General features: G+C 40.4%; 1 protein-coding gene across 3 annotated transcripts in view; it reads left to right on the forward strand.

Annotated features, from left to right (window-relative positions):
* The window catches only part of LOC129451610 (transient receptor potential cation channel subfamily M member 2), a 50,590-nt gene that overhangs the window by 12,873 nt on the left and 21,471 nt on the right, over window positions 1-16,246 (forward strand). The window lies entirely within an intron of this gene.

Consider the following 16,246-nt stretch of genomic DNA (forward strand, 5'->3'; position numbering starts at 1 on the left):
ATGATTCCTTGAGATTCAAGTCACGTCTCTGATTGAGGAAGCTGTTAGCGTTTGCGCTGCTTTTCTGTGCTGTTATTGATTGATTGTCCTGTAATGCAGAGGAGCTTTTTCTGTTGCGTCATTCAATATTGAACCTTTAATGCAAACGTAGTCTGTATCCAGACCTCTGTCTCTCTCCATGAAGTTTGCTCTATGTTGTAAATTATTCAGGACGAGAACTGCACACTTAAACATAAAGAGACTGTCTGAGTGATATAGAAAGGTTATTTTAATGTCATGTGCAGGGGGAGACTATTATAAAAGACTTGAAAAATAGACTGCCATAGAAAAGTATAAATTCTGCTTGTCAAAAGGTAGAGCATTGGTCTCCAACATGGTGCCCGCGGTCAATAATACTGTAAGTGAAGATTATTTTATAAGCATAGCTCTGATTACAATGTGGAATATACAGAATATATATTATTACTCATGGATATCTACATTACTTATAAAGATCTCATGGCACTATCCTGGCAAAGTTCATTTCTAATTTTTCTTAAAGTGTTCATTTGATCAACCCAGTATTAGGGGTGGGCCATATACCAACCTATTTTCAAGGCAATCGTGGTGTCTTCTTTTGACGTAAATGTGTGCCGCCATCTTTGAGCCCCTTTGTGTAAGACTTCCGGTGAGCCACTCCAGCTAATGGTAGTCGTATTGCGAGGGACACAAGTGTGCCTTTTTGATTGGCTTTTTAATGTTTATTATGAAATCCAGGAAGACCTACATAATTTGTGCGGTTAGGGGTTGCCATAATAGCTGATACAGAAGCAGTAAATCTCTACAAAACATTTGTTTTAACCATAATACACACACAAGAGACTAATGTGGATGTGGTGCACATGCACTCATGTCCACACATCCATGAAGTAAAATCTTTCATAGACACTGCCAATGTACAATTAATACAATAATTGTTTAAAAACAACCAATATTATGCTGATAAAAAATGTGCTGATTTAGCTGGTTTATTTATTCTGCTACTATATATTATTACACAGTATACACTCACCTAAAGGATTATTAGTAACACCATACTAATACTGTATTTGACCCCCTTTTGCCTTCAAAACTGCCTTAATTCTATGTGTCATTGATTCAACAAGGTGCTGAAAGCATTCTTTAGAAATGTTGGCCCATATTGATAGGATAGCATCTTGCAGTTGATGGAGATTTGTGAGATGCACATCCAGGACATGAAGCCCCCGTTCCACCACATCCCAAAGATGCTCTATTGGGTTGAGATCTGGTGACTGTGGGGGCCATTTAAGTACAGTGAACTCATTGTCATGTTCAAGAAACCAATTTGAAATGATTTATGCTTTGTGACATGGTGCATTATCCTGCTGGAAGTAGCTATCAGAGGATGAGTACATGGTGGACATAAAGGGATGGACATGGTCAGAAACAATGCTCAGGTAGAACGTGGCATTTAAACAATGCCCAATTGGCACTAAGGGGCCTAAAGTGTGCCAAGAAAACATCCCCCACACCATTACAGCATTGCATTAATGAGAAATTGAACAGGTGTTCCTAATAATCCTTTAGGTGATATATACGACATAAACAGCTTATTGCTTAATGTTTATAATAGTTCGTAATATGTTTGGTTATGTTTTAAATGTTTTTTTTTAAATAAGCAAATCATTTCATAAGCTCATGTCTTATCTACTGCATAATAATATTTTCATAAAACAAAAACAATACTGAATACATGTAATAGTTTAATATGTTTATTGTGGTTTGTTCAAATAACTTACAATGTGTGAATAAAAAAAGATACTGCTGCTGTTGATTAAAAATTGCAGTTTAAAAAAGACTCACACCAGAGGGACAGTTGTGACATTTTAAAACATCACCTGAAAAGGTTAAATAATGAAGTCTTGGTTTATTCCATTTACAAACACTCGACTGACATTCCCATTGTAAAGATACTGGTATGTCTCTTTGTATGTCTTTTATATTTGCGTATTAATATTATATTAAATTAAATAATATTTATATTATTTATATAAATAGTTTTTTTTCATGTGATTCTACGTATTGTTTTCTTATAGTTTTTTTTCTATTTTATCATTTTCACTTGAGGTTAGAACCACGTTCTCTACATTTCAGACATCCTCACCCAAACCCCAACTATAACCCCAAGTGAAAAAAGTTTAAAAAACAGAAGAAAAACATGTACCAATACATAAAATTACATCCTAACACAAACCCCAAATCTAACCCCAAGTGAGATAAAAATAGGAAAAACAATCGATAAAATGATACGAAAAAGAAAGTCATGCTAGGGACATGAAAAACTATTTATAGAAATTCGTGCTCAATGACACGACAAAAAGTGAAAAAACATGAGTAGTTATATGGGACCACTATCTGTCAAAATTTGATTGATTTATGACCCCTTTGACAGGGGGCGGGACTATCAATCAAAAGCTGTACAATCTGTCTAGGTTTGAGAATCGTATATCAAGGGCTTTAGACAGCGTGTATCCTGTGCGTGTTTTACGATGTGTCAATCAGCTCGTTGTTATTCCTGTGTGTGTGTGTGTGTTTTATGTCAAGCCTATGCTGTCATGTTTATTGCTGTCAAAAAATAAAGTTTATAGTTTTAGACTGCGTAGTTTCACAAGCGGTCCTGTGCTGTCAGCGATCTCTCTCTCTCTCTCTCGCCCCCACTGCGCGTCTCGCCCCAGCGCGTCTCACAGCGTGTGTGTGTTGTATAAATGGGTGTTATAAGATAGGCTTGTTTAAAACAGGTTATAGGTTTTCAGTGAATGAAAAGACTTTGGTTCTGTCTTAACCGTTGAACAATGGCTGGCGCATTTAATACCCCTCCGGCTTCTGGTATGGAAGTGGATGAAGATGTGACTTTTGCGCCCAAGAGGGGTGTGGGACATCGTGTGCGTTTGACAGAGTTTTTACATGATTCGGAAGACATGGTTAAATATGAATTTCTAATGGCGGACAAGCGTTTGGGGTACTACGAGTTTGACAAGAAATTGCGCACTGTAAAGCTTTACAGTGTGGAGTCTGGTGAGAAACAAACATACGGAGATCCAAGCCTTTTTCTCCCTGCTAAAGACTGGTCCTTGTTCTACAAACGTATCTGGAAAGATGTGCAAGAGTTTTGTGATCGACCGTTGTACGTTGGTGAGTGGAATGGTGTGACCCGGGGGATGCACTATCGTGTTGTCGCCAACCAGTGTAAAAAGAAACTTGATGATTGTGTCTACATTTTCACCTGTAGAGACGTATCAAAGATTTCTGAGTATACATGGCCTATCCCGGAGGATGAGCACAACAACCACTACGATCTGCAATTCATTTTCCAGTGGCGCGATGTTCGTGTGCTTGGAGATGTTTTTGAACACATTGACAAAATGTTTAGATGGTGCAAGATGCGTGACCAATACAATGCCGTAAGAGTTAAATTGTTTGACCCCCGTGGAAGCATGGCGGGGACCGGCGAGATGCCGTCTCCGCCCACTTACTACAAACATTAAAAGACCCCGGACCACAGACCCCAGACACATTGATTCAACATGTCTCAAGACTCTGAAACTCCTTACCACACCGTCATAGATACACCCGATACCATGGATGCTCCCCCGCCAAGTGCTGGAGACACCGCGGCTATTAACAGCTGGCTGGATGAGTTCTGCAGAGAACTGGGGTATCACAACCTGACTTTCCTCACTACGCGTAGCTGTAACATCGCCGCAGCCGCGCACGGAGCATCAGACGACGGCGTGGACGGCTGTATCGGCGTCGCTGGCTTTAAGCTAATAAAGGCCATTGTTGCGTCCGTTCTGGGAAGCGCCGTCGGGGCAAAGATGAAACGTGAATGCTACGGATGCAAGGTGAACCACCCAAGCCAAATACAACACGGATGCCTTTACGAACCCACGCCCTATTACTTTGAATTTAATTATGAAGATTTCACCAGTACGTTGTTTAAACCGGAGTTTAAACACATCATCGTACAAGCTCTGAACCAGATCGGCCTGAAATCTCATCCCATGAGGATCCAAGGTGCTGTGGACGCTATTCTGTGTGAATTAAGGTCTGAGCCTTACGTTGTGTCTAAGCTGAAAGAAATCACAGATGATCTAGTAGACGATAAATGCGAAAAACTTGTCAACGATTGTGTGGACTCCTGGAGTAAAATCTGCTGAGTTTGAACTGACATCAACTTTCAAATGGGGAACCTGTGCTTTACCGGACTGATTAAAAATATGTTTAAAAACCATTATAAACATGAACTGGTTAATCTCTTATGTAGCGTGATATCTCTTGAAACTGACTCTGATTTCAAACCTGATGCTTGTGAAAGCAGCAAACGTGTGACCAGTCTCAAACAACAAATGTCTGATGTGCGAGATATTGCTACGTCATGGGATACCATGGTCCAGATGTGTGTTAATGCCGAAGAGCAACCTTGTATTTTTATTAAAAAAACTCTAGATTTGATGTATAAAAGTCATGATGATTTTTACATAGGAGATGTAATCACAATGTCTACATACGTTATTGATTTATGCATTGCTATGGTTTTAAAGAATCCACAATTTAATGTGTGTGAAGTTGTCGCAACAGCTGCTGAATATATGATTGATAAAAAAATTGTTTCATGTATACATTTTTTATGGTATTTAGACACCCTGTAATGGCTTTCTGTATTATCGTTGTTGTGTGAAAATAAAAAAGACTATTTACTTAAATCTCACGCATTACTTATTTGTTGTCTGATGAGACGACATCATGTCGGCAGAACTCATGAGTAAGGTTTATTACACACCCTCCAACCCGGGGTCCTTAGGTGGTAAAAATCGTTTAAAACAAGCTGTTTTAAAAGATTACGATGTACGTTTAAATGACGAGGAAGTTTCAGAATGGGTCTCCTCACAGGATGCCTACACGTTACATAGACAGGCTCCTCTTAAATTCAAAAGAAACAGAGTGATTGTTTATGGGATAGACATGCAGTTTCAAGCTGATTTGGTCGATATGTCTGCATATTCCAAGGAAAATGACGACACAAAATTTTTACTCACATGCATAGATGTGTTTAGTAAATATGCATGGACTCGGGTCTTAAAGAACAAAAGCGGCCTTGAGGTCGCTAAGGCTTTTGAGTCAATACTTGGGGAAGGCCGGGTGCCTCAAAAAATACAGACGGATCAGGGGAAAGAATTTTTTAACAAACATTTTCAAGAAGTTGTTAAAAAATATAATATTCATCATTTTGCCGTCGCATCGGATTTAAAAGCTTCTGTGGTTGAAAGGTTTAATCGTAGCCTCAAAAACTTGATGTGGCGTTTTTTAACAGCCACAAACTCCAGGAGATATATTGACGTGTTACAAGATATCACGCGGGGCTACAACACCAGTTATCACAGGAGTATTAAGATGAGACCCGTGGATGTCAACAAAGATATTGAACACGTTGTGTTTGAAAATCTGTATGGACCTGCAGGAGTGCGACGAGACAAACCCGCGTGTTTTAAATACAAGATCGGTGATGTTGTTAGAATCTCCAAAGTTAGGGGTCCATTCGCGAAAGGTTATGAACAGAATTACACAGAAGAGTATTTTACAATCGCAGAGTGTATACCCAGGGATCCGCCGGTCTACAAACTACATGATTATGACAACGATGTTATTGATGGTCGGTTTTACGAACAAGAATTACAAAAAATATCTGTGTGTGAAAACAAAGCATTTAAGGTAGAAAAAATCTTAGACAAGAAAAAACGTGGCAAAAAAATAGTGGTTTTAGTGAAATGGCTCGGATGGCCTGATAAATTTAATAGTTGGGTCGAAGAAAAAGATGTGGTCGATATACAGAATCCTTAAAAAGGAGGAACTCGTGTAGAATAAAGGCAGTCCAATAAAAAATAGACATGGGTGAGGGTGGCTTTTATGTTACATTACCATGCAACGCATCTTCTGGTGTCTACACCAACAATACTATCTCAAATTATAGGACCGTATTAGGCAATCCTATAAACCTGAGGGGCAAATGGGAGGTGGGGATTGTTGAAATTGAATATCCTAGAACATGGTACACATTTAGTACCGAAGACGCATTTTTTGATTTAAATACAGAAGTAGGAGCGTCCAATATTTTCAACGACAGCAAGCGACACTTTATAAAAGCTGGATATTATGAAAATGTCACATCGGTGGTTAGTGAAATAAATAAGGCTCTAAACCCTAACGGATTCATGGGGTATGATAACATAAGAAACAAGGTATTTTTAAAAGCACCGCCCGGTATCTCGTTAATGTTTAGCGGCAAGTTGGCTGTCATTTTAGGGCTGCGACCTAATGTGCCTATAGGGATAGCCATGCGATCACCTGCCCCTCCTGAGCCTATAAAGGATGTTGTGACGAGAGCGCCGTATCAGGCAGACATAAATGGTGGATTCTATACGCTCTATATCTATACTGACATTATCGAATATCAGTCAGTAGGTGATGCATATGTACCGCTCCTAGGATGTGTACATATAACTGGTGAAAACAACAACATCGTCAGTATTAGATACGACAAACCTCATTACGTACCTACAAACAAGTCCGTTATCACAGAAATTGCTATTGAAGTAAAGGACGATCAAAACAAAGACGTTGCGTTTTCTTACGGTAAAGTGTGTGTTAAACTACATTTTAGACCCGTGAAGCAGTCATCCTTTTAATATTCAGTAATGGCTTATTTTAATAATAATTATAACGCAAACCCCGAGCGCTACGTGACCTATTATACAAACCAGGCTGGAAATGGACTGCCTGGGTATGCGGGTGGTGGGGTCATGTACGGCAATGGGCTGGGAGGTCTTTTCAGAGGACTGTTTAGATTCGCTATGCCCTTGTTGAAGCGTGGTTTTAACATAGCCAAACCGCATCTTAAATCTGCTGCGAAAAACATATTTAGTGATGTCGTTAGCAATACGATGTCAGGCTCTTTCAAAAACCATGATCAAGACGGTTCGGGTTTGATGGTTATGTCTCGCAAACGCACGTATAGGCCACCGGGCGCCAAAAGGAGTGGCCACAAACCAAAGAAAGCACATGGTACAGTCAAGAAATCATCAGTTGCAAAGCGTAAGCGCAAGGTACCAGCAAAAAAACCACCGGCAAAGAGAGTTAAAACAATCTTCTAGATCATGGCTCTGCTACACAATATGTCAGAAGAGTGTATTAAATCCGAACTGGATTTATTCACGGTACCTCTGACTCAGACATCTATTGAAAAAAATACATATGTAGAAATACCTCCTTTATCCGCGCTATCAGACACAGCCCCGTTGGAATTTTTTATAGCAGGAACCGGGGAGGATTATATCGATTTAAATAACACATTGCTGTTTTTGAGGGTGAAAATTACTAATCCTAACGGTACGGACATTGCCGCCGGAGCGCCTGTTGGGTTAGTGAATTATCCTATTGGAAGTTTGTTTGCCCAAACGGACGTGTCGCTCGGGGACCGATTAATTTCGCAGAGTTCCAGCACGCATCCTTATCGTTGCATCATAGAGTGTCTGTTAAACTATGGAACAGACGCTCTCGAGACGACGTTCTCCTCTGGACTATATTATAAAGATTCTCCGGGGCATATGGATGCGACAGATCCAGCTGCCGGAAATAGAGGTCTAACAAAGAGAGCTGCCTTTACAGAGTCCAGCAATATCGTTGAGCTATTAGGACCCATTCACAGCGATATATTCTTTCAAGAAAAATTGTTGCTTAACGGAGTAGATGTTAAAATCCGTATGACTAGGGCCAAAGATGAGTTTTGTTTGATGAGAAACGATAATGTAAACTACAGAATAAACATTGTTTCAGCATCTCTGTTTGTTAAAAAAGTATCAGTGTCACCAGCTGTGAGGCTGGGCCACGCTCAGGCTCTGTTATCAGCAACAGCAAAATACCCTATCGACAGAGTGTGTTTGAAAAACTTCTCCATACCCGCTGGTTCCCGCGTATGTAACCAAGAAAACTTATTTTTAGGAACCCTACCCAAATCCATCGTTCTGGCGATGGTTGATAATGACGCCTTTACAGGCGCTTATAATAAAAACCCATTTGCATTTAAAAACTACGATCTGGAATTCTTAGCGGTCTATACAGACGGCGTTCAGACACCTTCAAAGCCTTTCCAGCCTGACTTTGGCAGCGGTTCTGCTGTAAGGGAGTTTTACCAACTAGCATTGGCTTCGGGAAAACATTTGAAAAATCAAGCTCTGTCTATCGATAGAGAGGCCTTTCTGCACGGATATACACTCTACGCGTTCAACCTCACACCAGATGAAGAATGCGGGCGTCACGTGTCACTAGTCAAATCCGGCAATATCAGATTAGAACTTCGTTTTAGGCAGCCTCTCCAAAATACGATAACGCTGATAGTGTATGCGATTTATGATTCAATTCTGGAAATATCTAATCGTCGGCAGGTTATGATTGATTACTATTAATCATGAACACCTTGCAACTAACGAGCCTGATGGATAAAATTTCATGCAACACACATTTCCTAGGAGTGGTGCCGTGTGACCATTTACCAGTCGATCCTTTAAGAACATTGCCGGCCATGGTCATAATCAACACCCACCCGTCCGGACTCCCCGGGGAACACTGGTTAGCTATTTACATAAACAAATACGGTGTGGGTTGTTTTTTTTGACAGTTTTGGCAACAGACCGGATCATTACCGTTTTCCCCATCAAATCAATGACTTTTTAAATCTCAATTCTGTAACGATGCAATACTCTGCCAAGCAAGTACAAGACTTCTCAGCAGATACCTGTGGTCAGCATTGTGTTTTTTTCCTGTATCATATGTGCATGGATCGTGAATATGAAAATGTTTTAAAAAAGTATACAGATGATCTGATTAAAAATGATAATATGGTATCGTGTTTTGTGAAAAAACTAAAACCCTCTGATTGTTATAAAAATGTGTTTAAATGTGTTCAGTGTGTGCAAACGGGTGACATGTTTGTGTAATGTTTTTGTTTAATCAATAAAAACACTATTAGTCAAGACAAGATTCTTCAGAAAGATTATTTTTTTATTTATGAATACAACCATTCAACAACAACAACAACAACAACAACAATGTAAAACATTAGAAACGTAACCATTTGTTATAATCTAGTTTGGGTGATTTAATCAGGGGTTCATCCGGCAGAATAACAGATGCCCGAGCCCGAGATCGGCGTTTTTTACTTTTTACATAATGAGCCGACACACCAGGTGATGTCCCCGATTTAAAAGACTGAACAGCCTGTCTAACGGCATGGTTTGGTAGTATAGAATAAGGCAAATTCAACAACGAGATCGCCTCTAAAAACTCTGACCACCCTACAGGTCTGTGTTCGTCTCTGATCTTATGCGATGCGGTAACGCTTTTCACCAAATCAAACAACTGGGACCCGTGTATAGGACTTCCCCTAAACACAAATTCCCCTGAACCTGTCCATGAAGTTACATCTTTAGCTTTAGACATTTTATCTAAAATGTACCTGATGTTTTTTAAACTTTTTTGCGGTGCGTTGTTTAACACATCAGCCACAACATCGTCTGCGGCATTATCCTTAACATCCAAAGTAGTTTGTTCCTTATCTGTGTGATCAGATGGGGGAAGGCTTAATGTTAAAGTGTTGACTTCCCGGTCTCTGTGTTTGGCGATTGTTAAAAATCTCTGTAAGGCGTTCGAGTACAACTTTGCCTTTTCATAAGCGTCCAAATCATTTCTGTGCAAAATATTTCGTATAGATTCATCCATGTCGCTCTCGACATTCTGTTGAATAGATTCACGAGGGGATTCGGTCTTTAGTTTATCCAGCTGGTGCTGCGGTACTAGATACATTTTCTCCGTAAATTCCATGCTCTGGTCTTTATCTAGAGGCAATCAGGCTTGTAATAAAAGGGATAGCGACGCTTAGGAGGGGAAGAAGGAAACCCCCCTGCTGGTTTATCAAACGTCTCTTTCTTCTGACACTAATCTTCTTGTCCGCAACGATTTTTAACTCACGTTTCTTCTTTTTCAATTTTTGGTACTGTACATGTTTTAAGGGTATATGTCCGTGTAATAAATTAAGAGCTAGTTCGCACAATGCCACGACGAGATCATCCGTAGCAGATTGTAGAATAACGCGTCTCTGTTTGGGTGTTGATTTTAATAGAAGTTTTAAAAGAGGGAGGTTTCTACAAAGTCTATCAGACATTTTCACGTTCTCTGTTTTCTTTTCCGGACGTACACCACTGGATACGGTGAAAGCAAATCTGTTCTGAGACGATACAGCTCCGGTGTTTTGGCTTTATAGTCAATCATAAGATAACCAAAAGGCTGACTGGTGGCGTCTTTGTAAGCCTCCATAAAATATTTTGTTTCTCCGGGGTACATCTGTCTGGCTAGAACCATGACCTGATTTGTGTCTCTGGGGTTTTTAAAAAGAATTAGATAATTTGTGTTCAAAGCTATTGTCCTGCTCGACTTTCCCTGGCAAAATAAATTCTGTACAATATAAATAACGCTCAAGTTTCTGTGGTGTACATACTGAGTGAATGCCTTTTCCACTTCGATGTTTCCAGAAGCATCACGCATGACATCGTCTAGAATTAGCAGAGATGTTTTATTAACAGGAAACAAATGATCGTCATTCAGAGTCTGCGGTATCCCTTCAATGAATTTAATTTTGTACATTTTTGATATTTCTTCATACATTTTTTGCCAACATTCATATATAATTACAATATTCTCAATCTTTTCAGAAATCAAATTTACAGCATTTTCCAACAACATCTTAACAAAGATTGATTTCCCACTTTTGGATGGTCCTGCTACAATTAAAGAGAAGGGATGCTGTAGCCTAAAGTCATGGCCTTTAGCATCCCGTACACCTTTATGCCCAAAAACGTTATCAAAATCCATACGGAAACGTTGTCAATTCTTTTTTGTTTATTACTCGCTTGTTGTATACGAGCTTAAACTTATTCACAACTGTTTTGTTGTGGAGCGTGAGGTGTCTTTTATTCCTCACAATGCTGTCAGCAGAGGCTAGCACGTGTCTGTCAGGATCACCCTCATTAACATAATCACGGACAAGATCAACCAGTGTGTCTAATGTGATAATTTGGGAGTTTGTATAATTTTGCACAATGCCTTTGGCCTTTAGGACCGTGCGCCCCTTTGCGGTGCGGTAGGCGTATGTTTTTGGCCCGCACGACACAAACTCGACCGCAAAATCATCATCCCCAATTTCATCAGTCAAATTACCTAGATACGGCCCCAACGGAGGATCCCAGTCGCCGTCTTTAGACGTGAAAATCACGCTGTCTGTATCGCTGTAAAGCACACGCTCATTGAGCCTGTCCATAAGATCATACAATTCTAGACGCGCGTGGGCTGTAGTAAAGGCGCCGAGAAATATGTTTATGTCACGCGTGCGCGCGCCTTTGCCGTCCGGATGGATCCATTGCACTAGAGCTACCTTGTCTGACACAAACGAAAAGTGTTTAATCTCGTACGCCATGCCAAAAATGTATCTCGTAAACTCTTCCGGATCTGAGAGCAACACAGTGTTGGGGAGATTTTCTCGCATAGAAAAACGACCCCACAAACTGTTTAGCAACAACTTATTGATAGAACGCCTCGCGGGGTTAAGGCTTATCTTATCAGGATTCATTTGTATCCCCTCTTTCTCAAAGTAATCAGCAATGTATGCCTGTTTGTCCTGATCTGTCACTACGTGTGCGGGGTACCCGCTGGCCTCTTGCTTGTATTGTAAAAATGTTTTGACATATTCACAAAACAAGGTCTCTGAGGATTGGGGAAAATGCCACACTTCGTCCACTTTTGTCACGACGTAACCCTTCTCGATAGCCTTTAACAGCTCGAGACTGACCCAACACCCTGAAAGCATTCGCTTCTCATCTGTGTGATCGCAGGGGGTAGACTGATTCTGCTCCTCACAGCAGGTTGCGCAGAGAGGGAAGTTCAGTTTATTATTGGCTCTGTATGGGAGCACGGGGTGCAACAGTTTTCTTGGGGGTAACACTGATGCTTTGATAAGCCCGTAATAATTTTCAAGGGGTTCAAAATCCTTTAAAATTATCTGGGGATGTCCTATCGGGTAGCACTTCTTGGCCTGACAGAAGGGGTACAGACTTGTAAAATCAACATATCTGATTTTCTCACCTTCAGCGGCTTTATGGTAGAGTTTGTACGCGTTAGTACGACCTCCAAATAGAGCGTCGCGGGGTTTCAGTCTCTCGGGGTGCGTGTAAGTGGCCATAAACGCTATTACGTCAGGATCAGTCCGCTTAGCAGCGTTCCATTCACACTCCCACATCACCTCGACATTCAACCCATACCCCTTCTCCAAAACCTCCATTTTGGCCTCATGCTGTCTTCTGTGTACAGCGTGCGTCAATTTTGTCACAGGATGAATGTCATATTCTTTAAATTTGCAAGAGTGACTGTGCCACAAACACCCTAAATATTCTAAAATATGAATTTTACCATCCTTTTGGAACGCACCATCGACATGGTAGGACCCGAACGACATCTCGCCACGATTTAACGCATGCTAGACATCGACGCCTCGTGAATGGCTGACATATTCAAGCCATTCGATGGAGGCGTTTGAATAGGCTTTGTTTTTAGTCAGGTAGGCGCCGTTGTGCGTCAACGCTAGTGTGTCTCTCTCCAGATAATGGGTCTTGTACACTGCCATGCAGCACGATGCCAGAGTTGTGTATCTGAAGGGGTCAAGTGCTGTGCATTGTATAAACTCATCACGATATTTCATGCATGCCTCTCTCAACAAAACAACATCGTTCTTGCCGTAAAGAGCCAGCTCTTTTTTAAAGTCAAAGACTTCACCCTCTACGGTCTTGTACCATTCATCAAACTGTTCCCTCTCCTTCTCTGACATTGTGTCATATCCGTACATTTTTTTGTCCGGATATGGACCTATGTAGTTTTCATTCTCCACCCGGTTAAAGTGATGTGGAAAATAGCCCTTTTCTGCACAGGTCAGATTCATGGCAGATGCAGTTTTGGCTAGACGCATTGGGAGGAATGAGAAGCTATCGAGAAATCTTTGCTTGTAGCTTTCGTCAAACATTAATATCAAACGACATCCTTGCATCGTGATTTTAAGAGTGAGCCCCACCTTTGTGAAATATTCCAAAAGTATAAAATTGTCAAAGCCAGAAGCGTTGTGGGCTATCCATGTGTAGTTGGTGTACCTAGGGTGTCTGAATCTCTGTACGAGTTGTGCGACGCAGTCGGGTCCCTCTGCTGTGAATTCTTCACCCGCAAAAGTGATGGCGCAAACAAAGTTTGCAACATGCTTACCACCCTCGTAACGAGTCTCGAAATCATAGAAGATATATTTCTCACTGGGTTTCTCGAGCCTTAAGGGCTGAATAAAACATTGATGATCCCCATCGGGTATCATCTCCATGCCACAATGCAGGCACTTCTCCGGCATGCATTTGTGCGGTTGTGGTTTGTCACCGCTAGTGTGGTGGCGTCGATTGCATGTCGGACAGTGTTTGGTCACGTCACACTGGGCAAACTGCTGACTCAGTGCTGGTTTTTTATGCATCTCATAACAGTATTCTGATTTGCAGTACCTCAAACAATCACCACAGTGTATCGTCTTCGCGGGGTGTTTGTGGCGGTCGGGGGTGTTGCGTGTGTCGCGTGCGTGGATGCATCTATGATTCCTTTTATTTGAAAAGCCGTTGTAGCAATAGTCGCAGACGTATTTACACCCGATAAAACCCCTCAAATTTTTTATCATGAAATAATGACTATCGGACAGATAGAGAAACACCGTCTTGTAGTGGGGCTTATCTTTGGTCATGTATTTTTCCAAAGCACCCGTGCTTGATCTGTGGAAAACTACAATTTTGATGTTTAACAATCTCTCAAACAATGCGACGTCATTAAAGCGTATCATGTCTTGGATTGAAAATCCAGCGGCATTTTGAATGGAAGCGGCTATGGGCACTAATTCAGGGTCTGTTTTTTGGGGATTCAAAAAGTGTGCCAGACAAAGTGCAAAGCATAGCTTGTCAGACATATTAGCGGGGGAAAAAAGATTCATTCTATTTCTTTTTATAACCTCGTTGTGTGCTAGATCACGGAATTTTCTGCGAGCGCCGCCGTTTTTGCTTCTGACAATAGACACCTTTAACATTAGATTGTCATCAACGCACACGTCTGCGTTGCTCTGCATGATATTTTCAAGCTGATCTGTGAACGCGGAGACGCTATAATCGTTGGCGGCGGTAAGCAACGCATTTACGTCGGATGTTAAAGTTTCTCCACTTAATAATACATGTATTACTCCCCCATCGCCCGCAAATATTCTAGATATTGAGACTATTTCATTCAGAACACCATCCAGAAATAGAACGTACGAGGCCATATCTGTAGAAGCTATTGACCTCAGATTTAAACTCCTAAGTATTTCCAGACTGTTAAATCTTGTACGAGGAACGATGGTGTAGCCATTAAATTCACCTCCGTCTCTCACAAGCCTCTCAACATCGTCGGGGGTTAGACCCATATCAGCCATTTCAGAATTATGATGGGGGTCGTCCGACCCCTCACCACCGTGTTGAACATGTAAATTCTCGGATGCCCCATCGAGAACCTGCTGATCGTTTAGATCAGAACCTGGAACCTGTGGTTCAATTTGATTATTGATAAAAGCAGTATCTGAAGTTCCAGGTTCAATCTGTTGATTTATAAAACCAACTTCTGGAATCTCAAAAACCTGATGCGTATTTAAAACATCAGGATCTAAGACCATACTCGGCTCTGGAGGGGGCTGTGAACGGGGATCGACCATGCTTAACACCTCTGCGAATCCGTCTACATTACTATGATTTCCATTCATAGCTCTGACAGTTTCTATCAGTATTTGCATCCCCAATTGGTAATCAATTATATCAAACGCGGATTCATTGCGCCTTATAATTTTATTCGCCTGACTACAACCAGAGTCGGAATAACGTTTTTGGGCCATTTACCACAATATTCGGAATCACAGTGAAAACCCAAAATATTCAAATAATCAAACAACGTAAACACAATAAAACTATACCAAAAAATATAACGAGTATACAATATCAAAAACAAACAATATATTTAAAACAATGAAAAACTCTAAGCCAAAATGAGTATAAAAACGGATTATATAAACGATGAAAAATAAAACAATGTATTAAGAACACAAGTTTAAAACCACAGTAAAACAATATATTTAAAACAATGAAAAACCTCAAGCCAAAATAAGTATAAAAACGGATTATATAAACGATGAAAAATAAAACAAATAGGTATTTAGAACATAAGTTTAAAACAACAGCAAAACAATTTATAATTAGTCACTTACCCCTGTGATTTTAAAAAGTGACCAGCTCTGTTGACAAATCAAACACAGGTATCCAGTATCCGAAATGTTTTAAATCCAATATGTCACAAAATGTTTAAAGTGTTCGAAGTCAAGTCCATAAAGTCTCTGATTTTTCTCTTTTTTAAAGATACGTCCAATGTGTTGTGGTCTGTATCCTAGCCTGTAAACAGATAAAAACACGTTATTAGGATAAATATCTAAATAAGTCATATTTGTTTAAAACTTTTTCTAATGCAGTATAAGCGTACCGTGGAGATCCGCTCTAGATCTTGCAACGATATCCAAACTTTGCCGTCGATATCCAAACTGTTAACAGATAACATCTGATATTAGAAAATATTAAAATAAAACATCTTGTTTAAAACACATGTAACAGGATTAAATAAATACACACCGGTCGGCACGATCCACTCGTCGTCTCTTTGTCCTACGCAGCGGGAGGTTCCAAGGTACCGGCCTGTTTGATCAGTCTTTTTTTTGTTCATTCCACTCTTCTCAGCGATTTACCAGGAATAGTTAACACCAGTTTAGACAATTTCGCTGCAAGGCCAGAGATCGAATTTTTAGTTTTTAAATAATCACACAATATGTTGGAATGACCCCAGTAAAACACATATACGTACCACCAGGTTTGAGTATACCAGCTCTGCTCCATCCAAACTGATCCCGGAGATCTCTTGTCGCTCCCCAATAAAGGTTCGGTCATAAACTTTCAAAGATTACATCACACGACCCCCACACAAACACACTGATATAATATCA

Source organism: Misgurnus anguillicaudatus, chromosome 17 (genome assembly GCF_027580225.2).
Source record: "Misgurnus anguillicaudatus chromosome 17, ASM2758022v2, whole genome shotgun sequence".
Taxonomy (NCBI): Eukaryota; Metazoa; Chordata; class Actinopteri; order Cypriniformes; family Cobitidae; genus Misgurnus; species Misgurnus anguillicaudatus.